General features: G+C 46.0%; 1 long non-coding RNA gene across 1 annotated transcript; it reads left to right on the top strand.

Annotated features, from left to right (window-relative positions):
• Positions 1-6,111: 6,111 nt before the first annotated feature.
• Positions 6,112-11,002, top strand: LOC125940901 (uncharacterized). Its single transcript, XR_007464069.1, has 3 exons — positions 6,112-6,235; positions 7,647-7,753; positions 10,802-11,002. It is a non-coding gene; the product is annotated as an uncharacterized LOC125940901 (long non-coding RNA).
• The last annotated feature ends 751 nt before the right edge of the window (positions 11,003-11,753 follow it).

The raw sequence follows: 11,753 nt of genomic DNA, 5'->3' as shown, positions 1-11,753 counted from the left end.
CCATTTTTATAAAAATTGCCGAGAGAACTCTGTTTCATGACGGACGCCGGTGCCGTGACGGTGATTGAACGGGCCGGGGCATTTGACGCCACTGTGAATCCGGCCTTAGGTGGCCTAGCTGCCTGCAGAGCTTGCTTGTCCTGTGGCGTGAACTGCTTCCCTGTGCCTCTGGCCTCGTGTAACGTTATTATTGCGGTCATTACGGCCAAAAAAGCGGTAAAGGGCGAGCCTTGGACCGTCCGCTGCTTCCTCTTCCAGAAGGTCACTCCTTTATTCAAAAATTTTGGGGGGCGCGATGCACCAGACGTTTTCTGTGCTCAGCACAATCAAGACAGCTCTGCTTTCGCTGACAATACGCCGAGTCCATTATTTCCGTCGCGATTACTTCGCGGGAAAGGCTCAGTTCAGAGGGTTGACAAGATGGAGCCCGCCAGGGCTGTGACGTACGTTTTCATCTGCGGAGCAACTTTTGGCGTACATGCCGACGTTTTCTGTCGCTTTCTCGGCTCGGTGGAAAAAAAAGTTTAGATGCTTTTCCGCGAGATTTTCGAGGCCTCGTCTTAAGTGCTGTCCACTCAAATAGCGGTTGTTATTGATCTGCCCCTACTAGTGTCCTTAGACTTGTGATCTTCCTGTCATGATCAAATATCAACGACTGTTAGGTTTCCCGTCGTTCGGTGCACTATACCTGTCAACCTTTATGATGAGCCCAAATCGCGGTGCTTTTACGAAGGCTTTCAAAACATTTACAGGCGATAGCGAGCACCTTTTTTTTAACAGCGAAGCTGTTTAAGGCAGCCGTAATTTATGGTTTGTATCAAAAAAACTATCATCAGCACTGAAGAAAGAAAACAAACTTTCTTGCCGATGTGGGATTCGAACCCGCGTACCCGCGTAAGCACGAGGAAAGCTTGCGGACGACGCACTGCATCAACACACAGACACTACACTAACACGACCTCGCACCACACTGCCGACACGCCTAAGGACAAACGCATACAAAGAGAGCAGAGAAACCTCTCCGTAGTAGTACCTAGGCGAAGTCAGATATTAGAGAAGGAAAAGCCCTGAGAATTTCTATCTCACACCCGCTTGTGCTCGCGCCTGCGCACAAATGTGGGGCGATTCCTCAAATGACCTTCTCATGGCGGACCCTCGCAAGCTTAACTTGCACATACAGCATACGGCGTGCGGCGACGTCCACGACCACGACAGAAATGCGCTTGGAGTGTCATAACATTGCTATCGCAATGAAAGCGTGGTTCGTTGCGTTCACGAACGTAAAAGAGTAACTCTAACAAAGTCTGTGTGCTCGCCTTTCCTCGCGGATGGAAAATGAGAGGAGGGGATGAGGGAGAGAAGAAAAGTTAGAAGATGAAATGTGTCTGGAAAATAGTTTTCTGGTTGAGAAACAGCGTTTGAGCGTTGCAGACTCACATATATCTGAAAATAGTATTTTCCTGAATATGCAGCCAACCACAGGTTTGCAATCCATGCGGTTTGTGGAAAATGGTGCAGGGCATAAATTCATGTTCAGTCAGGAATGACAGAAATCGCATAACTGTGGCAAAGGAACGTGCGCATCATCGCCATCATCATCATCATCATCATCATCATCATCATCGTCATCAGCCTATCTTTTATGTCCACTGCAGGCCAAAGGCCTCTCCCTGCAGTGTAGTAAAACCTGAATATGTCATACATGCAAGGTGGCTATTTCTTCTTTCCCCATTTCAAAGGTGATTCTCATAGATATGGGTTTGCTAATCATGATCACCGAGACTGAATCGACTACGAATTGAATTGAATCGAGTATCAAATATTTTTTAATAGTTTCCGAATAAAGAACGGCCGTTATCACAATTCATATAAAACCATGCTCACAATCTAGAATTCTTAAGAGTCAGCAAGTTTCTGTCATTACATAGTGCATTATGAGGCATAGTTTATTAATAGAACAAATGAAGCATCAGGAGCAAACATATGAAGTTTCTTTGCATTCGCATAACGTTTCGGAGATCACGAATGGTCGCTGTATAGCCTGTACATTATGGCTACCTAATCGACGTAGCCTGCTCTACTACGCAAGTTGTCATGTTTTATGTCTATACCATGCACGCAAGGGCGAAATCTAGCGTACTTCTGCTCCTACTTCATGATTATTTGGCTGCCGTTGACGTTCTGAAATATTCGATAAGTATCCGAAAAATAGTCGCATTTACGAATAGACTATTCGATTCGAAGACCGGATAAAACAGGGCACTTTTCGATTCGTTATTCGAAAGTTTCGAATATTCGCACACCCCGACTCATGAACATCATCATCATCATCATGGCGCATTATGTATCACTTCTTAACTACTTTGTTGTGACCAATAAGTATGTGCGATTATTGATTGACTCATTGCTCTCATTACAGAGACGTTCTGACCATGTTCAAGGGTACAATTGCAGTAACCTTCGGATTATTCTGCTTGGTTACCGTTGTCTCTGGAGCCATCGACAAAAGTGACGGCGGTTACACTGACATCGTTCTATCCATCCACCCGGACGTTACACCCTCCGAAGACATCCTCCGGAATCTGAAGGCACGTGCGACAACTCGAGTTTTCTTTAGAAGTGATTGAATAGGCGAACACAATGCATACTTAAGGGTCATCTTTGCATAGCAGGTAACTGAATTCGCAGTACTTTTGTTCGCAAGACTGCTATCACCTTTTGTAGACCTCGAGGTGTCCTGATGAATTAACGTCGACAAATGGAACAGAAAAAGAATGTGTCACCACAAGAATTTGGGTTTAAATGCTAAATATTTCAGGGAATGGCTGAATGCTGTAAAAGCATAGTGAAATGTTTGTGATGCAGAGGTCATCCATGGTGATGATAGCAAATCAGCAGATTTTGGGCTGCTGATTTCTTTACCGCTAAATATTAACGGGGCTTAGTAAAGTGTACCCTATTCAACACATAAAAGCTTGACCGCCCGAAACGACTTATTACGCAAATATACATGAAGTGACGATGTTCCGTAGTTAAAGGGATATATGTGTGTGTGTAAACTTCTGTCTGCAAATTGTTCTTCCTCTCTGAACTTACCATCAAGAGATGGTTCACAGTAGTATTTCTAAATGAAATAAAATATACCAGTAGGCAATACAAACTAGCTCGAAGAGTGATTATGTCCCGTAACTATATTCGGGCCTAAGGCGGATATAAGGAGGTCACGTACAGATTACGTAAACTGATCCGTTTTGACATGGGTGGTTGAAAGAGCAGCGACGAGAAGCACGTACAGGGACCGCAAAAAAAAGGATAGATTTCTAGGCGAAGAATATTTCAATCGAGCTCAACTTAATATTTTTTATTACTGCATGCCCCAACAAGGGTCACTTCAATTGCACCTAGTGAGTGAGGAAGCTTGTAAAATTTTGGTATGCCGTACGACCAGGATGGATCATCATAAAGTACGGCATCGCTCCAACCAGGATAAGATTCGTTGGAGAAAATTTCCGGCTACCCTATAGGAGCATTGCTGACAATGAAAGCAACTGGCGCAGTACACGTTGGTACCCCTTCTGACATGCTGCAAGGATTGCGCATTTATTATGCTGGGGACGCCGTGGTGGAGAAGGAGACGTTATTAGTTCTTTCAGTATTCAACGTAATTCCCCTAATGCGGCTCATTAAAAAAAGAAACCTGCGTGGGCAATGTAAACAAACGCATGATGGCGCCTGTCTCGAAGCGAAGTCGTCAGGTCTAGATGCAGAAACAAGGAGAAAATGTTTTGCAGCGCATGTAGAAAATACACGTCAGCCTGCTAATACTTACATGTTTGTTATGAGGAAGTGTTTAAAGATTAAAGTCTGGCCTGAAAAGGCCGTTCTATCAGCATATCCTTTGGACAGCTTCAAGTCAGACAACAGGAAAGAGTAACGCGCGGACATCAGCATTCCGCTATCTGACCTTCTGGATTTGCTTATAGTCTTTGTGGCTTGCTTGAGCTCTAACAACCCGCCGTGGTTGCTCAGTGGCTATGGTGTTGGGCTGCTGAGCACGAGGTCGCGGGATCGAATCCCGGCCACGGCGGCCGCATTTCGATGGGGGCGAAATGCGAAAACACCCGTGTACTTAGATTTAGGTGCACGTTAAAGAACCCCAGGTGGTCGAAATTTCCGGAGCCCTCCACTACGGCGTGCCTCATAATCAGAACTGGTTTTGGCACGCAAAACCCCATAATTTAATTTTTTTAGCTCTAACAAAAACTGATATTAGTAATAATAATAATAATAATAATAATAATAATAATAATAATAATAATAATAATAATAATAATAATAATGAAATAAATGTTTGTTATAGTGCCGCGGAACTGCTACAGAGACTTTGTAATGATGTGCTTAAATGTAATACGGAAGACACAATGTACAGATAGGCCAAACGTGGTAGACAAAACGACAGAGAAAAAATAACGGAAAATGAAAGCATTGAGGCGGGCGTCAAATGTAGCACAGAACATACGGGAATTAACTCCGAAATATGTTAATACAGGCAGAATACTTATTAGGTGTTTTTTTTTTTTTTTGAACTCGTACCTTAGACGAGTGGCTGCTGCAACAATGCCACGCAGAAAGTGCAAAGTGCTTCCTGGAGATTACATTTTTCTAAAATGGAAAAATTGTGCATGATCAAAAAGCTTTTGGCTGTGAAAACTAAGAAAAGGTCTGATTTAATACGTCTTATAAGGTGCGAGCTAAGGTACATCTGAGAGGGCTGGAGCATGGGCACCAGAATGGAAAAGCGGTGGTTGAAACGATATATATATATATATATATATATATATATAATGTCTGACTAGTTTCAACCACAGCTTTTACATTCTGGTGCCCATTCTCCAGCCCTCTTATATGTACTTTAGCTCCTAGACACTCAATGAAGTCAGCATTAGATAGCACTTCCACCCCAAACTACAGAGGCATAATCTAATAGTGGAAGGCGCACAGCAGAATTCATTTTCAGAAATGAAGCAGAGGATTGGAAGTCATGCTATAGTCGATAACAACTTGCATTAGTGAATGTGTAGTTAACGGCGCTATTCCTTCCGGTGATCTAAAGCGCTATAGCTTCGTGAGAGCACAATTCTAGCTCAAGATAGAGCTGGTACCCAGGTCCAGTTGCTTCCCAAGACACGGTTATTATCCTAATCAAGGCAAAAGGAGACACTTTTAGATCATGTTCGCTCTAGTTGAGAGCATCGTTTGTTCGTATATATTCACATTAAAATTCGAATATAAAAATCTCTAATCGAATACTTGTATTCGTAAGAATGGTATACGATTCGTGCTGAAAATCGAGCATTCTCACATGGCCATTTTCAAGGAGAAATTTCCTTTGCCTTCTCCACCAGTTTTGCTTTACTCGCTGTCTTGCCGAGTACACACGTCACACTGCCCACTACTAGAGGCGCGAGGTAGAGCCGTCGACAACAGCGAGTTGAAGAGAAGTCGGCAACCGCCGTACCTCAGATTGCGACCAACGCATGCATTGAGTGTGAAAATGAGAGACCTGAAAAAAGCTTCGAGAGCTGTTAGAACGTCTTGATGACGCTGCAAGGCGTGTTGCAGAATGCGAGCGTTCGCTGGTTCGTGAATGAAAAGCTGAACAAGGAAGCTAGGCGGAAAATGCAATGAGGCGAGCGACTAAGCACCATGCGCACAAGCGTGACGCGAAGTGCCAACGGCTGGCGGTTTCATTTGTAGGTGCGAACAAGTACTTCGGGAAGCTCTGTGCGGAACGAGTTTGCTTTGGTGGTAGACTGTAGACGGCCTATCACGGAACTAAATTAGGTTGTCGCGTTCCGAACTTCTACTTGGTGCGGAACATTGGACTTTCTATCGGGTCTCACGGGGACTGACTGACTGATCCCTCTCAACGTGCAGGTCGTGCTTAAGTCAGCATCCCAGTTCCTCCACATAGCAACAAACGGGAGAGTTTACTTCAAAAAGTTCATCGTCGAAGTCCCGAAATCTTGGCCGAAAAGGAAAAGCGCGCGTATCCTAGGGGCTACGTACTACCCGAAAAGCGAAGTGCGAATAAGGAATTCCTCGTTTTGCGGAGACGATCGACCCTACACGGTGACATCAGGAGGCTGCAGGGAAAAGGGAGACTTCATTCATCTTCCAGCAGAATATCTCCTCAACCTGAGCCCCCTGACGACCGAAAAAAAAGAAAGTTTTGGTACGTAATTTTTGTTACTGTTACAATGACTTTATGGGAAGAAATTGAGGCATAATTCAGGGTTCGATTTCGCTCAGCACCGGAGAAATTTCAATCAAGTGATTTTCGTTATTGAAGAGCGGCACATACCGGCCCAGGGTGACATACAGAGACGAAAATTGGTCCAAAGGTTTGTTTCGAGCACGTTTACCTCAGGTCAGCAGCCCGATGCCCATCAGACCATAAACGGCCAGTTTTCGCCCAATTTGCCGGGAAAGAGGTTAGGCGCGGACATTAGAGATTATATAGATATATAGAGGATAGATGATAGATAGATGATGATTGATTATGATAGATGATAGATAGATGATAGATGGATAGATGATAGCTAGATTATAGATGATAGGTTCAAAACGCCCGAGTTTTGCAAAGAATATTCGCTGTAATATTACTGGCCACAGCTAGCCTAAATGCAAAATTTCAGCCGGCTCATGTCGCACTGAATTCTCGTGGTACCCAAAGTTTACGCTTGCTTTCCCTCTACTCACTTATTTCCTCCCGGTTATTTCTCCCTTCCTGTCCCCTCATACCTTTTATTTGTTATATAAGTGTCGTCGAAAGGGTTTCAATAGTTGCGTGCGTTGCTTTCTTTATATAGGTGTTGCGCTCACTATAAGTGTCGCCGAAAGGGTTTCAATAGTTGTTGCGTGCGTTGCTTTCTTTATATACGTGTTGCGCTCACTAAACAAGCGTTGGATCACTCAAAAACGTTGTCGCAGTTTCACCTGAAAGGCGAAGCATCAATTGCGATAGCAAATTTGTAGAGAGCTATACGGAGTAATGATAGTAGCTTTATCAGCTGTATAAACTTGGACATGCAGCAGCACCGGCAACACGCAGAACTGTTGTCGACCCCGTCGGCGTTTTGCCCACGTTCGCACAAAATCCGTGCGGCGTTGGTGACTGTTGCCGGAGCCTCTGATATAAATAAGTACTTGGTGCCGCAGCTAAACGTCCCCTCCCTTCCCTCCCCCTCCCCCCCCCCCCCCCCCTGTTGTTGTTGCACTGTTGCTTGCCGAAGCCGAACGCGGTGGAGGCTAGCCGCTCCATATCTATCGGTCAGCTTCGCTGAGTCTTGAGCTTTGTGCGGCCTAGTTATGGTGGCCTAGTGCAAGCTTTCGCCTTTTTTTCTTCTCCTGGCTCAGCGCGCTGCGTAGAAAAGAGAGGCGGGGGTCGGGAATGGAGGGAGCTGGCGAGGAGGAGACCGCGTGTGCATGCACGGTCTCCTCCCTACTCCGCCCTCCTGTTTGCCATGGCTACGGGGCGGGAGTTTCTGGATACGAACCACAAATTACGTCTGGCTTAAACAGCTTCGCTGTTAAAAAGTGCTTTATTTCGTGTGTTGATTGAGTGACTTCATTTTCTTTTCAAGCGTACACTTTCGTACACGAGTGGGCGCACCTGCGGTATGGCGTATTTGACGAGTACGGTAAATGGGCAAACCCTGTGTTTCCGGAAACATACTGCGTGGGAGACAAGGTGAGCCGCAGGTCTTCAACTTGCTTGTGGAGTGTCCTCAATGTTTTCCATCCGCAACTCACTCCCATAACGCTGTGATTGGCCTTGAGGGCCACCATTGGCGAGGCCGGCGCTGCCATCGCTGTGGCGTTGAAAGTGAGATCACGTGACTAACGTTCGTGCATTTACCACCTTTGCGGCCTTTGCCACAGTGAACGCAGCTGTCTGGCAGGGCGATGGAAGCCTTGATTACAGGGGCTTAGATAACGTGTTTCATTCCAAAGGCATCAATTTGCTTGCCCACTCTTACAGCATCGTTTACTGTTCGGTGTCGCAGTGCCGGACGTATTGGGCCGAACTTGGCGTGAGTTTTCTCACGCCAGGCTCCTCACGCCCAAAACGCAGTGGCAGCGAGATGCTTGGCGGATGAAGTCACTGAAAACGGAACAATTTGATGATCGTAAGAGTCGAGCAAGCCTCCTGTAGCACGCTCGCTTGATGTCACAGCAGTAAAAAAACAGGGCACATCCCACGCCTCTTGGGAATCCATATCAATGTTATGCGAAGCAGTGTGCGTGTTGCCTACCAAGTGAACGAAACTACCATGGGAGCACCAAGACGTAGAGGCTGTTTCATGACCGACATGAAACGCATGTTATGACGTCATGAGCTATCATTTATGTCCGAACGCATTTCAGTAGTTCCTAAGCGGTAATCTTTTTTCGCTCAATGCTTGCCATTTTCGCTAAGTCATGCTCATGACTATGACCTCTACGGTCATTTTTTAGTGTTTCCTTCACTTAGTACACACGTCCGAACCCATTACAGTCGTTTTAAATGTTTCTTGGCGAGCATTTGCCACTTTAGTAATAGTAATGTTTATTTTTCATCATCACCCTGATGAAGGTAGTATCTATCTCTATGAAAGTATCTATCTAGCCGCTTACGTCTTGGTGCTCTTATGGTCATTTCGTTCACTTGGCATGTACCGAAATTCGCATAGTATGACAAGAGTGTCATGACATATGTGTACTGTAGGGCATGAAACAACCCTCTACGTCTTAGTGCCCTCATGGGTAAAAAAGAAACACAAAGTGGTAAGGAATCAAGAACTAATGATGTTAATGGGTGCAAGTACTGTTATGATAGTAACAATCATAGTACAATACTATAATTACTCAATAATGACCATGACTCAGCAAAAAGTGACAATTGTTGTAAGTCGCATGGCCACTGCATCTGGATATCACGGAAAAAATTGGGCAGCTTCATCTGGTGTGCTCTTCATCACGGCATTCAGAGAAGTTTGGATGTCCGCCACATGTTCGTGGCACGTTCCTCTGAGGGGAAACTTCACGCGGGGTAACAAAAACATCACGGCGCACGCCCTGGTGAATGGAGAGCATAGATAGAGCGCAAATATAGCGTTGGGTCTAATATCTCTGGACTGGTACAGTAGTGTGGAGCCTTGCGCTGTTGTGCGTCATAAACCACTGTCCTAATGAAGGCAGTTTGTGAATGCGCTACCGAATTCTTCGGCGCAAACGTTTTAGCACGTCAACGTTTATTGTTTGCCTTCAAGGCACGTAATAATTGTGCACCGAGTCTCTTGCATAGACAAGCCGCAGTTTCGCATGAATGGCGAAGCATCGATTGCGATAGCAAATTAGTAGAGAGTTATACGAAGCAAGGATAGTAATTGAATGGGCCGTATGAAGTTGTAAACATTCGCTTATTAACTACATCAGACAAGCACGGTGTCGCGCGCGCACAGGTAAACATGGACACATCTCCCTCGATGACCGCGGAAACTCGCAGTGAGGACATCGGAGTGAGAATTTGCGCCAGCAGCAGCGGCAAATTGACCTTCGTGCTGTCCCTCGTCTCGCTTAAACGCGAACGTCGAAAGCACAGCGCATACGAAGCTACCGGCACTCGGCGCATGCACTTTGTCCCCTTCGAGATCGCTTTAAAGATGAGGCCCGCGCGGGCGCGCACTTCCCCCACATCGCAGATCGCTATCAACATACGGCGCGCGCGCCGCCGCGCTATGAGCAGCAGCCGAGAGAGCAGAACGCACCCCCCCCTCCCTCTCCGTCGCCCCGCCCCCATGCCTCGCGCGCGAAAGAAAAACGCGCGGTTCCGGCCTGCCTTCCTCCCTCCCATGCGCCACATTGAGCCGCGATTGCCTGCTCGCCCTGTGCTTTCACTCGCATACACAGCGTACGGTGTGCGCCCACAATTTTATCGCTGTTGGACTTCATATGAAACCTCACGGCGACGCCGACGGCAGGAATGAGCATGCAGTGTCCATATATTGCTTTCGCAATAAAAATAAAGGCGTGTGTGAACCATAGTCGACACAAAAGAAGGCAAGGTCGATTGACTGCCGCGTCACACTTAATCCGAACACCTTTTTTTTATCCAGCGGCCGTGACAGTGTATGCAACCAGCAGTCTCTCTGATCACCTACAAACGGGCGACGGGTGCGCATACACATTTTTAGGAGTCAAATTCGCCGGCAGCCGCGCCTATCGTCAGCGCGTCAGTAGATTGTGTTATGCTAGGAGAGTTTCGCTTATCAGGTAAGGATTAAAACGATCCAACAAAAGCATAACCGACACACACTCAACATGACCGAACGCACATAAATTAGCGGAGGAAAATCTCGGCAGCCCTCTAAAGTGCCTATGGCTCTGTACAGTGGAATACTAATTAATTATAGTAATTGCAGCGCAAAGCTTCAGTTCCCTGTTTCAAATGCTGGCATTACTAAGTCACTTTATAGAAACTCGGGCAGCTTTCACCCCCCTGCTGGTTTGTCAACTGTGCGTCAAATCGGAGGCATCAAAACTATCAAGAAGTCAATGTTTCATTGGGGTGAAAAGGTTAAGCGGAACGAATTTCTCCCATTTTATTTCTAGCCATATATATTTACACTTAGGCACCAGCTAATGCAATATCTTACTTTGTTATTTAGAAGAATGCGGGCCTGCCTTTCACATGGCAAAGTGCTCGCCTTTTGTCTCAATTTCTTACCCTTTGCATTTTATTTTCGTTCTTTTACAGGTGAAACTGAGCTCTTGTTCGAGAAACCTGGGTTTCACCGCTCAACGAGAGGACGGTTCAAGGTGCATTTTGGATCCCGAGTGTAACTTGGATAAAAAGTGCATCATCTCGCCATATATTCTCGCAAAACACCCTGCAGAAAGCTCTATCATGTTCATGCCGTACATAAAGAACGTAAGAATTCCTGTTTTTACTGCCTCTCTTCGGAACTATTATGTTGATATAAAATATGACACGAAGAAACAAAACTGTCTTGCGCAATTGCTGTATACATCAGGGGTCCTGAACAATCTCTAATTTTAGTAAATAAATACGAGGGAATTTGTGCATCGACCATGGAGCTGCCTGTCAATCTCTGAGCCAAGTTTGTAATCACAGACACCAAACAGGATTCGCAAACCGAACATAACGTTAACTTCCCGTTTCCACAATCAGGGAGGGTGTTTCTCATCATTTCTATAGGGCTACCGGCCGAGATCGGCTGACAGCAGCCAACCATTAGCCGTCTGTTTGTACTGACAAGCTCGCTCTGGCATCTACGCTCTTTCAACTTTCAGGTCTTCCTGCGGTTATTACGAAACAAGGAAGCGTGTTTGTGAACGCATCTTCAATGTTGCGTCAGCGCTGCGCGGCCGCTTTTGGGGAACAAATCAGACGTCTTCGTTGGAAGGCGTCCACGCGCGCGCCACGATCGCTCGACGTCGCGTCGTGCTAGACGGAGGAAGAGGCCACGCAACCAAACGAAGCAGGCGTTGCCGCGCGTCGCCATGCGTTTCGTCACGCCGGCGCAGTATTGCTAGGTTGCCATGTTCAAGGTAGCCTATAGCCTTCTCTCAGCGACCACGTTAAGCAATGTGTTAAAGATTGCCATTAAAACACAAGCTTTAGCTTGAAATTAGGTTCTACTTTTAAATGGTATTGCAAGACTCCTAGTGGTTAAGCCAATTCAACT

Source organism: Dermacentor silvarum, chromosome 10 (assembly GCF_013339745.2).
Source record: "Dermacentor silvarum isolate Dsil-2018 chromosome 10, BIME_Dsil_1.4, whole genome shotgun sequence".
Classification (NCBI taxonomy): Eukaryota; Metazoa; Arthropoda; class Arachnida; order Ixodida; family Ixodidae; genus Dermacentor; species Dermacentor silvarum.
Note: the sequence above shows the minus strand (reverse complement) of the source record. Positions and strands in the feature narration are given on the sequence as shown.